The sequence below is a fragment of the Balaenoptera acutorostrata genome, chromosome X, assembly GCF_949987535.1.
Source record: "Balaenoptera acutorostrata chromosome X, mBalAcu1.1, whole genome shotgun sequence".
Classification (NCBI taxonomy): Eukaryota; Metazoa; Chordata; class Mammalia; order Artiodactyla; family Balaenopteridae; genus Balaenoptera; species Balaenoptera acutorostrata.
In genome coordinates, this window is record NC_080085.1 from 33,755,896 (window position 1) to 33,773,686 (window position 17,791).

Below are 17,791 nucleotides of genomic sequence, written 5' to 3' on the forward strand. Positions count from 1 at the left end.
TATGAGGTGATACCTCATTGTAGTTTTGATTTGCAATCAGTCTTTTCTTTGAGTCCTTTCTCTTCCTCGATTTTGATTTCTCCCCATAAACACATGCATGCTTACTAGCATCCTTTTTTTTCTTGTGTTCTCCTGTTACTATCCTGAAGACATTCCCCAGTGTGTAGCTGACCTCATTTCAGAGTACGTGCAACAAAGACCTGGCTATTTTTTTTTATTATGGATGAGTCTTCCAACCTGCTGAATCCAATGAGGACCGACTGAACCCAGATACAGTCTCCTCTAAGCCTGAGGAAGTAGAGCCCATAAAAGCTCTATTTCATAATACCAGTCGGACAGACATCTTCTAGATGATGTCTCTTCTACTGTCAGTCAATATTTAGCACTTGTGTGGCTGATGTTAATCAGGTATGGAGAAAAGCATTTGGAGACCAGCTTGGCTTAGGCCAGTGAAAAACGTGAGGCCTGAGTCAGGAATACATTTTTGTTCATCCTGCAAAAGGATGAAAGAGGGTAATAGCTCTGCTACTTGTTGTGGATTTTGAGCAAGATGTTTCCACTCTCTGAGCCTCAGTTTTCTCCTCTATAAACTGAGGGGCTTGGACTAAGTGCAATCCAACATTCCCTCGAGTTCTAAAGTTCTCTGATACCTTGTGCATGCTGAAATTCATTGACTTTAAGAAGCCATTGATTGTAAGGTGCAGCAGGGCTTCAGGTACCACTAAAAAAGGGGGAAAATGCAGCCAATTATAACTGTAAGATGTTGTTCTGGATGTTCTACCTCTGTCTCTGCTTTTTTTTTTTCTCTTTGCCCTTCTTCACACTGCTCTATGCCCCAAGAGGCCAACCTTAATGAACTGCTTCATTGCCCTGTGGATTTGGGTTGGGATTGGCCAAAGGAAGGAACCAGTAGGAGATTAAATGGTGGGAAGAAAGTGAGATTGATACAGTTCTTCCCTTGGCTCTTTCCTGCTGGGTCACAAAGTGCCAGGGGTTACATTCCTCTGCTCAGGATTATAGCCCCTGGCAGGTGGCCTTCTCCTCCAGTTGGACCTACGGTCACCACTCCCTCCCTTCACCCCTTCAGGCCTATGAGTGGTAAAGTCCTCGACTGTGGCCAGTTTCACCATCCCTCATTACTTTCCCTTAACCTTGACCACACCTTTATAAATAGTTTTTTATTAATTTTTCCTCAATGTCACAGTCACAGTTTCAGTGTTCCATTTGTTTCTGGCTGGGACCCTAACTGATACAGTAATTGGTATTGGGGTGTTCTTAAGAAGTAGGCTCTCAAAATAGAATTTTAGCTCTGTGTTTGAGGAGCGTTACAGGCATGTGGCAAAGTAATAGATGCTTAGTTAGTCTGTTGGAATGAATGGGAAAAAAATGATCTTCCGATCTTTGTGCCTCTAATACCCAGAAAAAAACCAGGTAGCCAGAAATTAAGAGGGATTTCTCTTTTAGGTTTCTCAGAATGTGCAAAGATGGTCATTGAAAGAAGTGTGTTCCCTTAAAAAGATTCCCTTTGGTCTCTACAATAGACACCCCTGCTTCTGATTATCTTTGCTGATAGGAATGAAAAAACATTTTCCCAGTCAGTATTTGGGTACCAGGTACTAGAGACTTTATTGCTTTGCTCTGGTAAAGACAGCACATCTGGAGTAGCAAGAATGCCATCAATATGGTGGATGAGTCTGCTATTCCATATGTAAAGACAATCAGGACTCCTCTGGAGCCCATTGTAGCAAAGACCAGAGAGATGGTGATCTTTTCTTAGATAAGAGAGTAAAGATAAACTGTTCTCTGTCATGTGAATGCACCATTATACTTAGACTCAAAGAAGACGTTACATGGTCTCTCCTCTGACCTAGAAACCCAATTTACAGTGAAGAAAGTGCATCTGGGAGTTCATGCTATGGAATTCATTGGTCTTACCATGTGTCTGAGCACCTGAAAATAGCTGGTTTGATAGAAGAATGGAATGGTTTACTCAAAGCTCAGTTATAGAATGAGCTGATATACAATGCTTAGTGAGGCTGGAGAGAATCTTACGTGATAGAGTATATGCTTTAAATCAGCAGCCAGAATATGGTGCTGTAGCCCTTGTAGCCAAAACCCATGGCTTAAGGGACAAAGATGTGCAAAGAGGGATGGCCCTTCTCGTTCTTATACCTAATAGCCTACTTAAGTAGTTTTTCCTATATGTCTGCATGAACTTGGGTTCAGTGAGCCTAAGGGCTGTGGTGTCCAAGGAAGGCACTAGCATTTTTACATAGGAAACAGTCATGGTTCTATTATATTGGAAGCTGAGAATGCCTCTTAAATATCTAGGGCTCCTCACACCACTAAACCTACAGGTAGAGAAGAGGTTACCTGTACTAGCTCAGGTGATTATCAAGAGGAAATTGCGTTGCTCATCCGCAATGGTTACAAGGAGAACTATGGCCAGAGCTCAGGGGATTTATTGAGGCATCTCTCAGTACTCCATTGCTCAGTCATCCTGGCCAGGGGAAAACTGCAGCAACCCAATAAAAACAGCCACTAAGGAATCAGATCCTTCCCGAATGAAGGTTTGGGTCAATCCTCCAGGTAAAACAATTCAGCTGAAGTGCTGGCAGAGAGTCAGGAGAATTTGAAATGATTATTAACGCAGATCTCATGACCAGCTACATAAGTGGGATTGAAGCATCTTTGTTTGGTCTTGATTAACTGTTTCTTCCACCTTTTTTCTCCAACTAGCTTCTGGGAAGAACGCTGGTGGTAGCTAAGATTTTAAGTTTCAGGTGGGCGTATGAGCGAACTGATCCAGTAGTCGACAGTCGGGAAACGTTCTGATAGTATCTGACAGATAGTAAATAGTTCAGGCTTTATGGGCCGTCCAGCCTTTGTTGCAACTACTCATCTCTGCCATTGTGGAGCAAAAACAGCCATAAGCAATATGTTAAAAATGTGTGTGCCTGTGTTCCAATAACGCTATTGACAAAAACAAACGGCCAGGCTGTTGGCTCTAGTTTGCTGACTTCAGTAGGTGATGGGGACATGAGATTTTTATTCAGACAAAAGAGTAGATGCTGAGGGTAGAAGGGGTGAACTGTGCTGGGTGATCTCTGTCTGCCCGACCAGAGTCCCTCTCTGCAGTTTTCGAAACTGTGCTTTGCTCCTTCACCCTCTGGTTTTCAGTCGGGTTTGGCCAACTGTAGCCAATAGTGGGAGATGAGAGAACAGGAGGAGAAAAAGTTCAGGGTATTTATTCCCTGTGCTCCTTCCCTGCTGAGCTGAGGGTTGTTAAAGGCTGTGTTCCTCTATCACAGCTCTTCTTAGGTGGTCTGTCCTAAAACTATACGCAGAGTTCTCTCTGAGTTCCAGTAATCACTCCCTCCGCCTGCCCTTCAGGCCTAGGGTGGTAAATGTCCTCTGATGCTACTAGCTTTGGAGTGCCTCAGTATCCCTTAATGGTTCCTTTTACCATGCTCACCTGTTATAAGTAATCCTTTCATTATGTCGTCTTCAATTCCCACTAGAATCTGCCATCCATTTCCCATCAGGACTTAGACTCAAAAAATGTCATTGATTGTAAGACACTCTTCACTTCAGAGATGTTAAAATATGGGGGGAAAAAAGTGCATCTCAGGATCAATGAGGTATGCTAATTGCAATATACTCCTGGTGAATGAATGAGCCAATGAATGATTAGTATTCACAGTGCAGCTCACCTCAAAGGACAGATACAGTGGAGTGCTGTGACAGATTGCGTGTTATTCAGAATGAACTTCAAAAATCAGAATCAACATTGATTCTTCTTAAGTGCTTAGATGCTCTTTCTTAGTCTTGAGATGGGTAATCAATGGCAAGGTCATGTCCTTGCCCGGGACTTCTAACTGTTACACCAGAGCTAAAACATTAGAATGCTCTTGAGTCATTCCATTTCTCTTGAAATGAGATGACTCCAAAGAAACAGCTACCGACCTGGGTACAATTTGGTTTTTGGTGAAGCAGGCCAACTGACTGTTGTTTGTGACTCTTCATGAACTGAGTTCAGAGCTTTCTACAAGAAGAGAATGGTCCGGGAACACATCAGAGCCCTCACAAGTTGCAGTTAACTCACATTCACTGCCCTACGTGACAACTGGCATATGTTCTGGCCAAGCCTATTTTAACAGCCATGGGCCTTCTTTATGGCCTAAGACATTACTTAGTCTAGGCTGCCTGTCTAGAACTTACCAACTCTTTAGCAAAACTAGTGACCCGATCTGCATAGGCTGTCTGATTACAGAAATCTAGCAATAACAGGCTACTCAGACTAGTACAAGAGCTACTGTGCCTTTGGAAAAATCTGCTGTGTTTCCTTTTTCTAATTCTTAAGTTCCTAATTGTTCCCACAGAGAGGAAGAAACAAGTGTCTCTCCTCTGGCCGTCCTCTGGAGCAAAGCAACTCAGAGCACTGGTCCATGATAAAATAAGGAGCTTACATCAGAATGTAAATCAATGCGCTGCTTCCTTTGCTGAGAAAGTTTTGCTATCAAAAAATATCAAACTAAATAATGCATTTATTGACATTACTGATTTACATTCTGGGGCCAGCTCCCTATCTCTTTGTGAACCACTAATAAATGGTCCAGGGACCAGTGGCCAGTAGGAAGACTATACTCCAAGGAGCATTCCTCTAGAGGGCCTTGGAAAGCAGTCCCTTCACAGGATGGTCTTCTAAATTGCTGCCACTTATTGAGAAATGAGAGTATTTCTTCCCATTCCAATTTTCCAAGAAAGAGGTGACTCTTTTCTCCAAGCCTTTGAATCCATGCTTACTCTCAGAGGGCATCAGAAACCCACTTAATACCCTGCCCAGGAGTCAAATGGAATTCCATGAGACTCACAGACGCATCGAAAGATACTCAGAAGGATTCAGATTTGCTCTGTGGTCAGACAGATGACAGTGTTTCAGTCCCATTTGAAATCAGTTTGTTAGTCCCAGGGCACTGCTGCCTAAGTACAACATCATCCTACAGGGAAACTTGTCACTTCTGATGGAGAGAGAGACAGACAAACAAAACAAAATTCCAAATTCTGTGCACAGAAATTAAATTTCCCCCGAGCTTCGACACAGCCATGGAACAAACAGAAAAACAAATCCTTAGGCTGAGCATCTTCAGAAATGACATGATAATGATAGAAATGTATTCCATTGTGTGTGCACGCGCGTGTGTATGGATGTATGTATACCACATCTTCTTTATCTGTTCATCAGTCAGTGGACACTTAGGTTGCTTCCATGTCTTGGCTATTGTAAATAGGGCTGCTGTGAACATCGGGGTGCATGTATCTTTTCGAGTTAGAGTTTTCTCTGGATATATGCTCAGGAGTGGGATTGCTGGATCATATGGCAACTCTATTTTTAGTTTTCTAAGGAACCTCCATACCGTTTTCCATAGTGACTGCACCAGTTTACATTCCCACCAGCAGTGTAGGAGGGTTCCCTATCTCCAACATTTGTTATTTGTAGACTTTTTAATGATGGCCATTCTGACTGGTGTGAGGTGGTACCTCATTGTAGTTTTGACTTGCATTTCTCTAACAATTAGTGACGTTGAGCATCTTTTCATGTGCCTATTGACCATCTGTATGTCTTCTTTGGAGAAATGTCTATTTAGATCTCTTGCCCATTTTTTTTTTTTTTTTAAAGGATTTTCTTATTTATTTATTTATTTATTTATATTTATTTTTGGCTGTGTTGGGTCTTCGGTTCGTGCGAGGGCTTTCTCCAGCTGCGTTCTTGCCCATTTTTTGATTGGGTTGTTTGTTTTTTTGATATTCAGTTGTATGAGCTATTTGTATATTTTGAAAATTAAGCCCTTGTCAGTTGCATCATTTGCAAATATTCTCTCCCAGTCCTTGGGTTGTCTTTTCGTTTTGTTTGTGGTTTCCTTTGCTGTGGAATGGAATGGAATACTACTCAGCCATAAAAAAGAATGAAACATTGCCATTTACAGCAACATGGATGGACCTAGAGATTATCATACTAAGTGTACTAAGAAAGAGAAAGACAAATACCATATGATATCACTTACATGTGGAACCTCAAATATGATACAGTTGAACTTATTTACAAAACAGAAACAGACTCACAGACATAGAAAATAAATTTATGTTTACCAAAGGGGAGAGGGGGTGGGGGAGGGATAAATTAGGAGTTTGGGGTTAGCAGATACAAACTATTATATATAAAGTAGATAAACAACAAGGTCCTGCTGTATAGCGCAGGGAACTATATTCAATAACTGGTAATAAACTATAATGGAAAAGAATATGAAAAAGAATATATGTGTGTGTGTGTGTGTATCTGATCACTTTGTTATACACCAGAAGCTAATACAACATTGTAAATCAAATATACTTCAATAAAAAAATTTTTTTAAATACGAGAAATCCATCTTCACGCTGCACATTCACCAGTAAAATTGATTCTGATTAACAAAGATAGTTGCCTTGCATCATTTCTCTGTCTTTCTCCTAAGGAGAAACAAGTGCTATATTTTAGATGAGATAAGCATGCTTCTAACTTTGTAATGCAAACTCTAAACATTGGCCATAGGCAAAGAAGCAATGACTTTGGTAAGTGTTTATGTCAGTGGTTATACCGGCATCCTTCACACCTCATCCAAAATAGTGATTTACACTTTTGGCTGCACATGAGAATCCCCTTGTAAAGTCTCTCCAGGCCCTGTCTGCACCCAGGGAACTTCCATCATAATCTCTGGGGATGGCACCTAGGCATCAATCTTTTTTAAAACTCCCCAAGTAATTCCATTGTGCATCCGAGATTAAGAAAGACTGACACAAATGGTGTTGAGAGAACTGGTAGGCTAAGTATGACGTTTGCTGAAAAAGACACACCCCTTAGGGCACTAAGCTAAGGGGAAACTTCCAGTATCTCTTCTGTGACTCCAGGTTCCAAATTTAATATTGTTAAAAAGCAAGTAAAGCAGGAAGGAGAGGAAATATTCGTGATTTCTTGTGAAGATTAAATGAGATAATGTGTATGCAGTGTTTGGATTCTCGATGGGTCAAAAGAGTCCGTTCATCCCTGCTATTCATTTCTGATTAAATTAGTGAAGGATTATAGAATTTATTGATAGAAAGATAGCTGCAGGGAATTTCCTGGCGGTCCAGTGGTTAGGACTCCGTGCTTTCACTGCCGAGGGTGCAAGTTCAATCCCTGGTCGGGGAACTGAGACCTCACAAGCCACATGGCGCGGCCAAAAAAAAGGAAAGAAAGAAAGACAGCTGCAGACAACAGGAACAGATGCAGCAAATTTGAAGGGATTTTCCCTTGTGCTTTGGGTCTCTACAAGGCACACTGTCCATGACTCCTGCCAGAGTTGAGAAAAAAGCCCAATTTTTGTTATTCTCACACGCCTTCCTACTCAAGCCTCTGTGACCGTTCCAGAATTATATTCACAATCAGTGCACTTCAGTTTAAGGCAGCAGTTCACAGTGTGGTCTGCAGGCCCTTGGGCATCCTAAAACCTTTTCGAGGGGTCGGCAAGGCCAAAGCTATTTTCCTTATTTACTTTTTCCCACTGTGTTGACATTTGCTTCGATGGTCCAGAAGCAATGGCGAGTAAAACTGCAAGCACTTCAGTTTCTTTGCCTAAATACACACACAGTAAGAAAATAAAACACCACTTTCATTTTTAAAAGTCCTGATGAAGCAGTAAGAATTATTAATGTCTTTAAATCTTGACCTTTAAGTACATGTGATTTTTAAGATTTTTTATGCGTGCCCAAGTTTGAGGGTTGTCTCAAGGAAAAGCACTAGTGCATTGGAGTTGCATATTGAACTGGCTGCATTTTGCAACTATTTTTATTTTAAAGAATGAATGACAGATAAACTATAGTTATTCAGGCTTGAGAACTGGGCACACATTTTCTCAAAAATGAACAAAGTGAGCCTGTCACTTCAAGGAACACTATGTGCTGCCAATGATAAAATTTCAGCTTTGAAGCAAAACAGCTTCCCAATACTTAGAGACATTTCTGGTAGGAGGATTGGTGATGACATTAATCAAGGTGAATTTTTGATACTGTATAACAAATTTTATCGACCTTTGGAAGATCTTCCTGACTCAGTGAACCAATATGTTCTAAATGACCAATGCATCAGTTATTGAATACAAAATCGTGCATGGGTAAAAGATCCATTCAAAGTGCAAGATAGACCAATGGAGTTTAATGCAAAACAGTATACGAAGTTTTCCATAGTGACATTAATCTTTAAGGAACTTCCACTTGCTGAGTTCTGGCGAAATGTAAAAGAAAACTATCCGTAGTTATCTTAAAAAGGCTATTAAACTATTTCTCTCTTTTCCAAACGTATAATTCTGTGAAATCAGATCTTCTTCATATACTTCAATCAAAACAACATTGATATTGCAACAGACTGAATGGAAAAGCATATATGAAAATCTAGAAGTCTGCTTTTATAGCACACTTTGAAGAGACTTGCAATCATGCAAAATAATGCCACACATCTCGCTTTTTTTAAAAGTTTGAGAAGCATATGCAGTTTTTCTAAAAAATGTGCTATCTACATTAACATGAGTTTATTTTTTTCCTAAATGAATTGAAATATAAATTATTTAAAACTTTTTGAGTCTTCATTGAGGTACAACTGACATATTAGTTTCAGGTGTAAAACATAATGATTCAATATTTGTATATATTGTGAAATGATCACCATATATGTAGTTAACATCTGTCACCATACATATTTACAAAAAAATTTTTTTTCTTGCAATGAGGACTTTTAAGATCCACTCTCTTAGCAACTTTCCAATGTGAAATACAATATTATTAACAATAGTCACCTTGCTGTTATATTACATTTCCATGACTTATTCATTTTACAGCTGGAAGTTTGTGCCTTTTGACCCCCTTTACCCATTTTACCAACTACCTCCATCTCTCTGGTGACCACCAACCTGTTCTTGAGCTTGGGGTTTGTTTTGTTTTTTAGACTTCACATATAAGAGATATCATATAATATTTGTCTTTCTCGGGCTTTCTTACTTCCCTTAGTATGATAATCTCTAGGTCCATCCATGTTGCTGCAGATGGCATTATTTTATTCTTTTTTATGGTTGAATAATATTCCATTGTATTATATATACCACAGCTTCTTTATCCATTCATCCATCGGTGGACACTTAGGTTGTTTCCATAGCTTGGCTATTGTAAATAATGCAGCAATGAATATGGGGGTGAATATATATTTTTTGAATTAGTGTTTTCATTTTCTTCAGATAAATAACCAGAACTGGAATTGCTGGATCATATGGTGGTTCTATTTTTAAGTTTTTGAGGAACCTTTATACTGTTTTTCATAGTGACTGCATCAATTTACATTCCCATCAATAGTGCACAGAGTTCCCTTTTCTCCACATCCTCACTAACACTTGTTATCTGTCTCGTCTTTTTGATAATAGCCATTCTAACAGGTGTGAGGTGATATTTCTGTGGTTTTGATTTGCATTTCCCTGATGATTAGTAATGTTGAGCATCTTTTCATGTACCATTGGCCGTCTGTATGTCTTCCTTGGAAAAATGTCTATTCAGATCTTCTCTCTGTTTTTAATCAGATTGCTTGTTGTTTTGCTATTGAGTTGTATGATTTAATATATTTTGGATATTAACCCTTTATCAGACATATGATTTGCAAATATATTCTCCCATTTGATAGGTTGCCTTTTCATTTTGTTGATATCCTTTGCTGTGCAGAAGCTTTTTAGTTTGACTCTTTTTGCTTTTGTTGATTTCACTTTTGAAGTCAGATCCAAAAAATCATTGCCAAGATGATGTCAAGAAGCTTACTGCCTATGTTTTCTTCTAGGAGTTTCATGGTTTCAGGTCTCACATTCAAGTCTTTAATCCATTTTGAGTTGATTTTTGTGTACAGTATAAGATAGTGACCTAGTTTCATACTTTTGCATGTGGCTGTTTGGTTTTCCCAACACCATTTATTGAAGAGACTGTCCTTTCCCCATTGTATATTCGTGGCTCCTTTATTGTAAATTAATTGACCATACATGCATCGATTTATTTCTGGACTCCCTGTTCTGTTCCATTGGTCTGTGTGTCTGTTTTTAGGCCAATACCATACTGTTTCAATTACTATAGCTTTGTAATGTAGTTTGAAATCAGGGAGTGGAGTGTGATGCCTCCAGCCTTGTTCCTTTTTCTCAAGATTGCTTTAGCTATTCAGGGTCTTTTGTAGTTCCATATGAATTTCAGAATTGTTTATTCTGTTTCTGTGAAAAATTACATTGAAATTTTGATAGAGATTGCATTGAATCTGTATATTTCATTGGGTAATATGGAAATTTTAACAATATTCTTACAATCGATGGGCACGGAATATCTTTTTGTTTACTTGTGCCTTCAGTTTCTTTTATCAATATCTTATAGTTTTCAGTGTACAGGTCTTTCACCTCCTTGGATAAATTTATTCCTAGGATCTTTTTGTTTCCTTCTAGTGTATTCTTCATTTCAGTTATTGTGTTGTTCATCGCTGATTGTTTGTTCTTTAGTTCTTCTAGGTCCTTGTTAAGTATTTCTTGTATCTTCTCGATCCGTGCCTCCATTCTCTTTCCAAGATCTTGGATCATCTTCACTATCATTAGTCTGAATTCTTTTTCAGGTAGATTGCCTATTTCCTCTTCATTTATTTGGTCTTGGGGGATTTTACCTTGCCCCTTCATCTGCTTGCTGTACAGTAGAAACTAACACAACATTGTAAAGCAACTATACTCCAATAAAAATTAATTTTAAAAAATTAAAAATAAAAAGGTGCTGTGCTCAATAAATATGACATATGAATGAAAAAAAATTTATTCCTAGGTATTTTATTCTTTTTGGTGCAATTGTGAATGGGATTGATTTCTTCTCAGTTTTAATTTCTAGCACAGTAAATATTGGTAGATGTAACCAACATAAATGAAAGTGCTTTGGAGTCCTCCAAAGGTTTGAGAGCTACTGGTTTAAGGAAATGTTTACACACATAGGCTAGCCTCATTTTCGTTATTGCACAGTTAAATTACTAATTCATCAGTTTGATCTTGTGGACGTTTGGTTTTAGGCTTTGTTGAGCAGATCTATTTCAGTTTACCTTAGACCAGAGGCTTAGTCTTTACTTCTGGGTTTTCAGTGGAAGCCCAACTTGTTCAAAGAGCCCCTTTACCTTGCTTGATTCAATCTCCGGCACCGATCAGCTACTGAGATGTCTGTTCAACTGTTCTTTCAGCTGTTCTTTTGCCCCTGGACTCCTTGGAGCTTTGCTCTGCACATGCACACTTCAGGGGTTAGTTAAGGATTTGAGATGAATTTATAGGCATATTTGGAGCCTCCCTCCCTGTGGCTTTCTCCTCTCTCATGTCTCCTCCTCAATTTCTAGCCTCTCTAGCCACTCTACCTCTGTCTTCCGAATCCTTAGCTCAGTAAGACTGCATCCTTCTGCTTGAGCTCCATGTCCAATTCACCAAGCAAATGGAGGAGGCTTCTGAGGAAAAGCCCGCTAAATGTGGATCTCATCCAGTGTGCTTCCATTCTTTGAGGGTCATATCTTCTGTAGTCTTTGCCTGCTTTTGGTTGAATTCCAGTGAACTCAGGCGACTTTTTTTGTTGTTGTTATTTTTCCAGATTTATAATTATCAGCCTGAGAGTTCGTATGGTATGAGCTACACTGCTGTTAAATGAAATGGAATTACTGTCTTTTCTCATATTTGAACCAAGATTAGCAAGGCCATGTCATCTGTGGGGAGACAGCAGAGTCAATACCATGTCCTTGAAAAACATGTCCTCCTCCAGCTGTGCCATGTTCTAGAAACTCTGTTTTCCCACAATCCACATACTGACTCTAATTTTATATTGTCTTATCTATGTGCTTCTGATGTTGGGCCAACATCATTTTCTTGCAGACTACCCCTTCATCCTTGGTAGATGGTCATCTATCTAACATCCTTTGCTCGTACTTGCGTTTTGTTATTGATTCACATCATTATATATGTCTTTTTAAAACATGCTTTCTGGTTTTTGAGCATTTTACATCATTGTGGACTTATAGTTCCAGCTGACATTAATCGTCATATTTTTGGTATTCAAACTGTAAGCAGTTGGCCTTTATTAGCTCTTTCTTCAGACTAACTTATTTATTCCTTCATTTTTTACTCTTTTTTGTTGAAGTATAATTTACCTACAATGAAATGTACCTATTTAAAGTGTACAGTTGGACGTGTTTTGAAAAATGTACACAGCCATGCAACCCACATCCCTATCAAGATAGAACATTTCTAACACCCCATGATGTTTCCCTTATGCTTCATTCCAATCAGTTTCTCCCCTGATAGATGAAACCACCATTGTGCTGATTTCTGTCACTACAGACTAGCTTTGTCTGTTTGCAAATTTCATATAAAGGGAATTATACAATATGTACTCATTTGGGTCAAGCTTCTTTCACTCAAGATGATTCTGAATTTCATCTGTATGTTGCACATATCAGTAGTTTGTTCAGTTTTATGGCTCAGCAGTATTCCATCTTGCCAGTTTATATATTCTCTTGGGCCATTTCCAGTGAGGATTATGATGAATAAAGCTTCAAGCCTTTTTGAAGCTTTATTTTTTGTTCTCTTAAGTAAATACCAAGGAGTGGAATTGTTGGGTCTTAGGGAAGTATGTTTAACTTTATAAGAAATTACCGGTTTTTCCAAAGGTATTTTATTGTGGTTTTCATTTTTTATTTCCCTGATGACTAAAGATGTTGAACATCTTTTCATGTGCTTTTTGAGCATTCATATGTCTTCTTTTTGAACTGTCTGATTAAATCTTTTGCTAATTTTTTAACTTGTATTTTATTATTCACTTGCAGGGGCTCCTTATCTTCACTTTAAAAAAATATTACCTCAGTTACCTCTGAAAGTACTCTGACCTTCTGAAAACAGCAAGATGTCTCAGGCTCCCTTTTGAGTTTTCCTGCCCCACAAATGGAACCAACTACAGTTGACCCTTGACCAACACAGATTTGAACTGTGTGGGTCCACTTATATGTGGATTTTTTTCAGTAGTAAATACTACAGAACTACATGATCTGAGGTTGGTTGAATCCATGGATGCAGAACCACAGATACAGAGGGCCCACTTTAAAGTTATATGCAGATTTTCAACTGTGGGGGGGGGTCAGCACCCCTTACTCCCACATTGTTCAAGAGTCAGCTGTACTCTCTAGGGAATCCTGTCACCTTCTTGTGGAACTCATGATGATAATCTGTGTAACCTCTCTTAGACCCTGAAACAAGAAGAGCTGGGCCCAGCCCTCACCATAGAGCCAGTTCTGACCAGGGTGGGGGGCTGGACCTAGATCTTCCTGCCTTGAAGTCTAGGATAGGATACTTAGAAATCACCATGAGAGTCAGTTCTGGCCCCAAAACATTGTACCCTAAAATGGGAACTTCAGAGCCTGTCAAGTTCATCCATGCTGATTTCTATAATCCTTCAGTTATAAGCATGAGAAGTCTTGTCAATCCTCTCACTAGTCTTCTGTTGTCCTGTCATTCTCATACTGCTCTGAGTATGCCCCAGCTGAACTCTCTCCCAGAGCTTTCTGTGATGCCTTCTGGACCACTGCCACACACACACACACATTTCATAGTAAGCTAACCTTCCTATATCTTTGGTATCTTTTCAGAACAATCCTAAGTAAATCCTGACTTTCTCCTGCATCACTTTTCAAAGAGGATATTGTTCTTTCTTTCATACTCCAATATTTCTTGGTTGAAGGGTACTGCTGACATCTTCCCAGTTCTCCACTGCCCTTTCCAACTGTTGTTCATTTTTAACTTAACCTAAGCAAAAGACTTCGTCTGAGATTCCTGCCCCCTAGCATATGACTTTCCATCAACCTCCCCTTACAGCCACCAAACTACATTCTGTTCTCTCCTCCACACTTATATAAGCCTTTGGAACTTGAATCTCATTTATCTTCTCTGCCTTAACTCTTGCCAAGAGGTCTTATCATCCATGTGGACAACCCATCCAAGTCTCTAACATCCCAATTCCAAGGTCGTTTTCCTCCATTCTTTGGCTGTCACCACCTATTTTCTAAATGCCTCCTATCTTTATACCCATTACACTCAGTGTTCCACCACCTGGGGATCACTAGCCCTTCCCTGTATTCTTTCAATATGTTAGTCCCATTACTGTCCTTATTTCTTTTTAGACTGATCCTGGACCTCGTTGGGTCATCACATTTTCTCAGTCCTACAATCAACTCCCTCAACCTTGTCCTGCCACCTTTAGCACAACCTTCCACCCCTAGATCAGTTCTCCAACATGCCTTCTCTCTTCCTCCACCTGGACGATTAGCATTGCTGAAGAAAAATGGTCATTTGTGCTGATTGGTTTCATGATGGCTTGTGTGATATTTCTCCAAGAGGTACTTGAATATCTCCATTAACTATAGAATTTCAAGGAAGAAAAGTCCAACAAATCTAGTGTTTGAAGACTACAGGTTTTTTTGTTTGTTTTTTTTCTTTATTTGCTGCACCGCGCAGCATGCGGGATATTAGTTCCCTGACCAGGGATCAAACCTGCACCCCCTGCATTGGAAGTGTGGACTCTTAACCACTGGACTGCCAGGGAAGTCCCTGGAAACTACACTTTTTATTTTGCTGTATCACTCAAGATCTAATTTCAGAAAATAGAATCTACTACAGCTAGAGTTAAACAGAAAGGATTTCCTCCTTATCTAGAGGTGAAAGACTGAAGAAATATACTTTATGCTGAACTCGGAGAACACCTCCCTAAACCAGTTGGGACCGCCAAGGGAGCTGCCAAGAAGCTATAAGATCAGGAATTTGCCTACCAAATTGGGAAGCTACCATTAGATTTGCTTGTTCTAGAACTACTCCATTATTGCTACCATCAAGAAGCCATGGTCCCAAGGGGAGGGGAAAGGGTAAGCTGGGACGAAGTGAGAGAGCAGCATTGACATATATACAGTACCAAATGTAAAATAGATAGCTAGTGGGAAGCAGCTGCATAGCACAGGGAGATCAGCTCGGTGCTTTGTGTCCACCTAGAGGGGTGGGATAGAGAGGGTGGGAGGAAGACACAAGAGGTAGGAGATACGGGGATACATGTATACATATAGCTGATTCACTTTGTTATACAGCAGAAACTAACACACCATTGTAAAGCAATTATACTCCAATAAAGATGTTAAAAAAAAAACAGCAGCTATGGTCCCAATTAAGAAGCTGCCATCAATTATTGGCAAAAAAACTCCACACTGCCTCAGCAACAATCTCCAATAATGTGCATGCTCTGCATTTATCTTCTCTTTCCACACATTGATTTAGTTTCAAAGCTAAGTCACAGTTGAGTGCATCTGACTGATGGAATCTTTGTTTCTTTTTAAATGTTTTTATTGAAGTATAGTTGATTTACAGTGTTGTGTTAATTTCTGCTATACAGCAAAGTGATTCAGTTATACATATATATAGACATTCTTTTTCATATTCTTTTCCATTATGGTTTATCACAGTATATTGAATATAGTTCTCTGTACTGTACAGTAGGACCTTGTTGTTTAGCCATCCTATATATAATAGCTTTCATCTGCTAACGCCAAACTCCCAATCCATCCCTCCCCCAACCTCCCCTTGACTGATGGAATCTTAATCACTTCTCAGACTACAGCTGCAAAGGAATCTGGGGAATATAATAGTTTGTATGTCTTTCATCATCTACATGCTAAAAAGGGTTGAATACATATTAAGCAAACCTATATATATTATCGACCACACTGCCCCTGTCCTAAAGATCATTGAATGATTCTCTAATATAAAAGATTTTAGATGCTGTAGAAGGTAGTCTTCAAATGTCCCCCTCCCCCCCACAGTGATCCTCACCTCTTGGTATCCATACCCTTGTATACTCCCCTCCCTCACTGAATAGGGCTGACCTATGTGATAAGTAGGAGTCTATGGAAGTAACCGCCTTCTTTTGAGGCTAGGTCATAAAAGATATTGTCATTTCTACTTTGTTCTCTCTTGGATCACTTCTTTTGGAAGAAGCCAACCACCTTGTTATGAGAACACTCATGCAACTCTGTGAAGAGGCCCACTTGGGGAATAACAGAGATCTCCTCCAACAACCACTGCCAACTTGCCAGTCATGTGAGTGAGCTGCCGTGGAAGTGGATCCTCCAGCCCCAATCAAACCTTCAGATGACTGTAGCCCTGGACAACATCTGACTGCAACCTCATGGGAGACTACAAGCCAGGATTGTTTAGCTAAGCTGCTCCCAAATCCATGACCCAGAGACACTGAGAGAGATACTAAATGTTTATTGTTAGGTTGTTACTAAGCTTTGGGGTAATTTTTAATGCATAAATAGATGCATAATATAGTTACCAGCATGTTGGACATTAATCTTTTCTTCAATGTGCTTTGGATGATCTCATTGCCTTTTTTTTATTCCCCACCCCATTCATCTAAGTTCAAGCCCAAGAGTTGAGGGCTTGTAGAGGTGAAGTCTGCAGTTCTCTGGGAATGGCCTGGACTCTTCCACCTTCTGGCTCAGCCTTCACTAAGCCTTCTGATAATGGTCAAGCAGTTCTTCTTAGACCAACCTCCCACAGACAACTGTATGTGGACAAAATATAAAAGAAAACAACTACCTGAAGGTACTGAAGAGTGACCAAAAAACAGGCAGATACCAGAGGGCAGTCATCACTTGGAAGAGGGCACGTATGCTAGGTGAATCATCAGGGTTTGCTGGGTTTTGTGTAAGGGCAGGTTGCTGTATGCACCATGCTGGGGTTGGGGAGGAGGCTTAAATGAAGATAGTCTTAGTGGTTTGAAGAACCAGAGGAAAGGGTAGGAGCAACCATAGCAACTGAAAAGTCAGAAGGGAAATCCCAGAAAGGAGATAACGAGAAGTGGGCAGCAGAGAAGGGGAGCTCCAGATTCTGTATATAAACTACCTAAATTTCTCACTGGTCACTGTACCACTCATGTGCAGGCCGGGAGTAAGGGGCAGGTTCCAAGTAGCCCAGTGAAGTTTAAAAGAACTGAACTGAGATTCCAGCTGCTGTCTACCAAAACAGAGTTTGAGTTCCACCAATTTAATTACCTGCTGCTTCATTACACACACACACACACACACACACACACACACACACACACACACATGTAAAAGTGCTGCTGTGCCAAACAGTATGACCAAGCAGAACTGAGGATTGTTTGTTTGTTTTTATGGGGTCCAAAAGGCACATAGAAAAGTCCTGTAAGATTTGCCATGAAAAACCAGTCCTCTAGAAGAGAGCCTATTAATCTTTGAAATGGCCCCAAATTTTGGTGTAGGGTATGTATGTATGCATGCATATATATATATGTATTTTTTATTGAATAAATTTGACATGTAACATTTTGTGGATTTAAGGTGTATAATGTGCTATGATATATTTATATATCGCAACATGATTGCAATTGTAGCAGTATTTATGACTTTACATAATTTTAGTATGGCTTATATTCATTATACTGTGAATTAGACGTCTGTGGCTTATTTACTACTCATTGCAAGTTTGTACCCTTAAACAACATCAGTCTTATCCCCTACCCGCTGGTAACCACCATTTCACTCTGTTTTTTACAGGTTTGACTTTTTAAGTTTCCACATGTAAGTGATATCATGCAGTACTTGTCTTTCTCTGTCTTATCTTCCTTGGCATAATGT

The 17,791-nt window shown here is 39.6% G+C and overlaps 1 protein-coding gene across 12 annotated transcripts in view; it reads left to right on the forward strand.

The window, feature by feature from the left end:
* Positions 1-17,791, forward strand: part of SYTL5 (synaptotagmin like 5) — a 247,856-nt gene that overhangs the window by 222,730 nt on the left and 7,335 nt on the right. For 8 of the 12 annotated variants that reach the window (XM_057537773.1, XM_057537784.1, XM_057537781.1 and 5 more), the window contains one exon: positions 14,267-15,121. The exons of 1 other annotated variant lie outside the window; for it this stretch is intronic. The gene's annotated coding sequence lies outside the window, so the exon portion shown is untranslated. 3 more of the 12 variants (XM_057537780.1, XM_057537776.1, XM_057537779.1) reach the window with 3 other exon arrangements.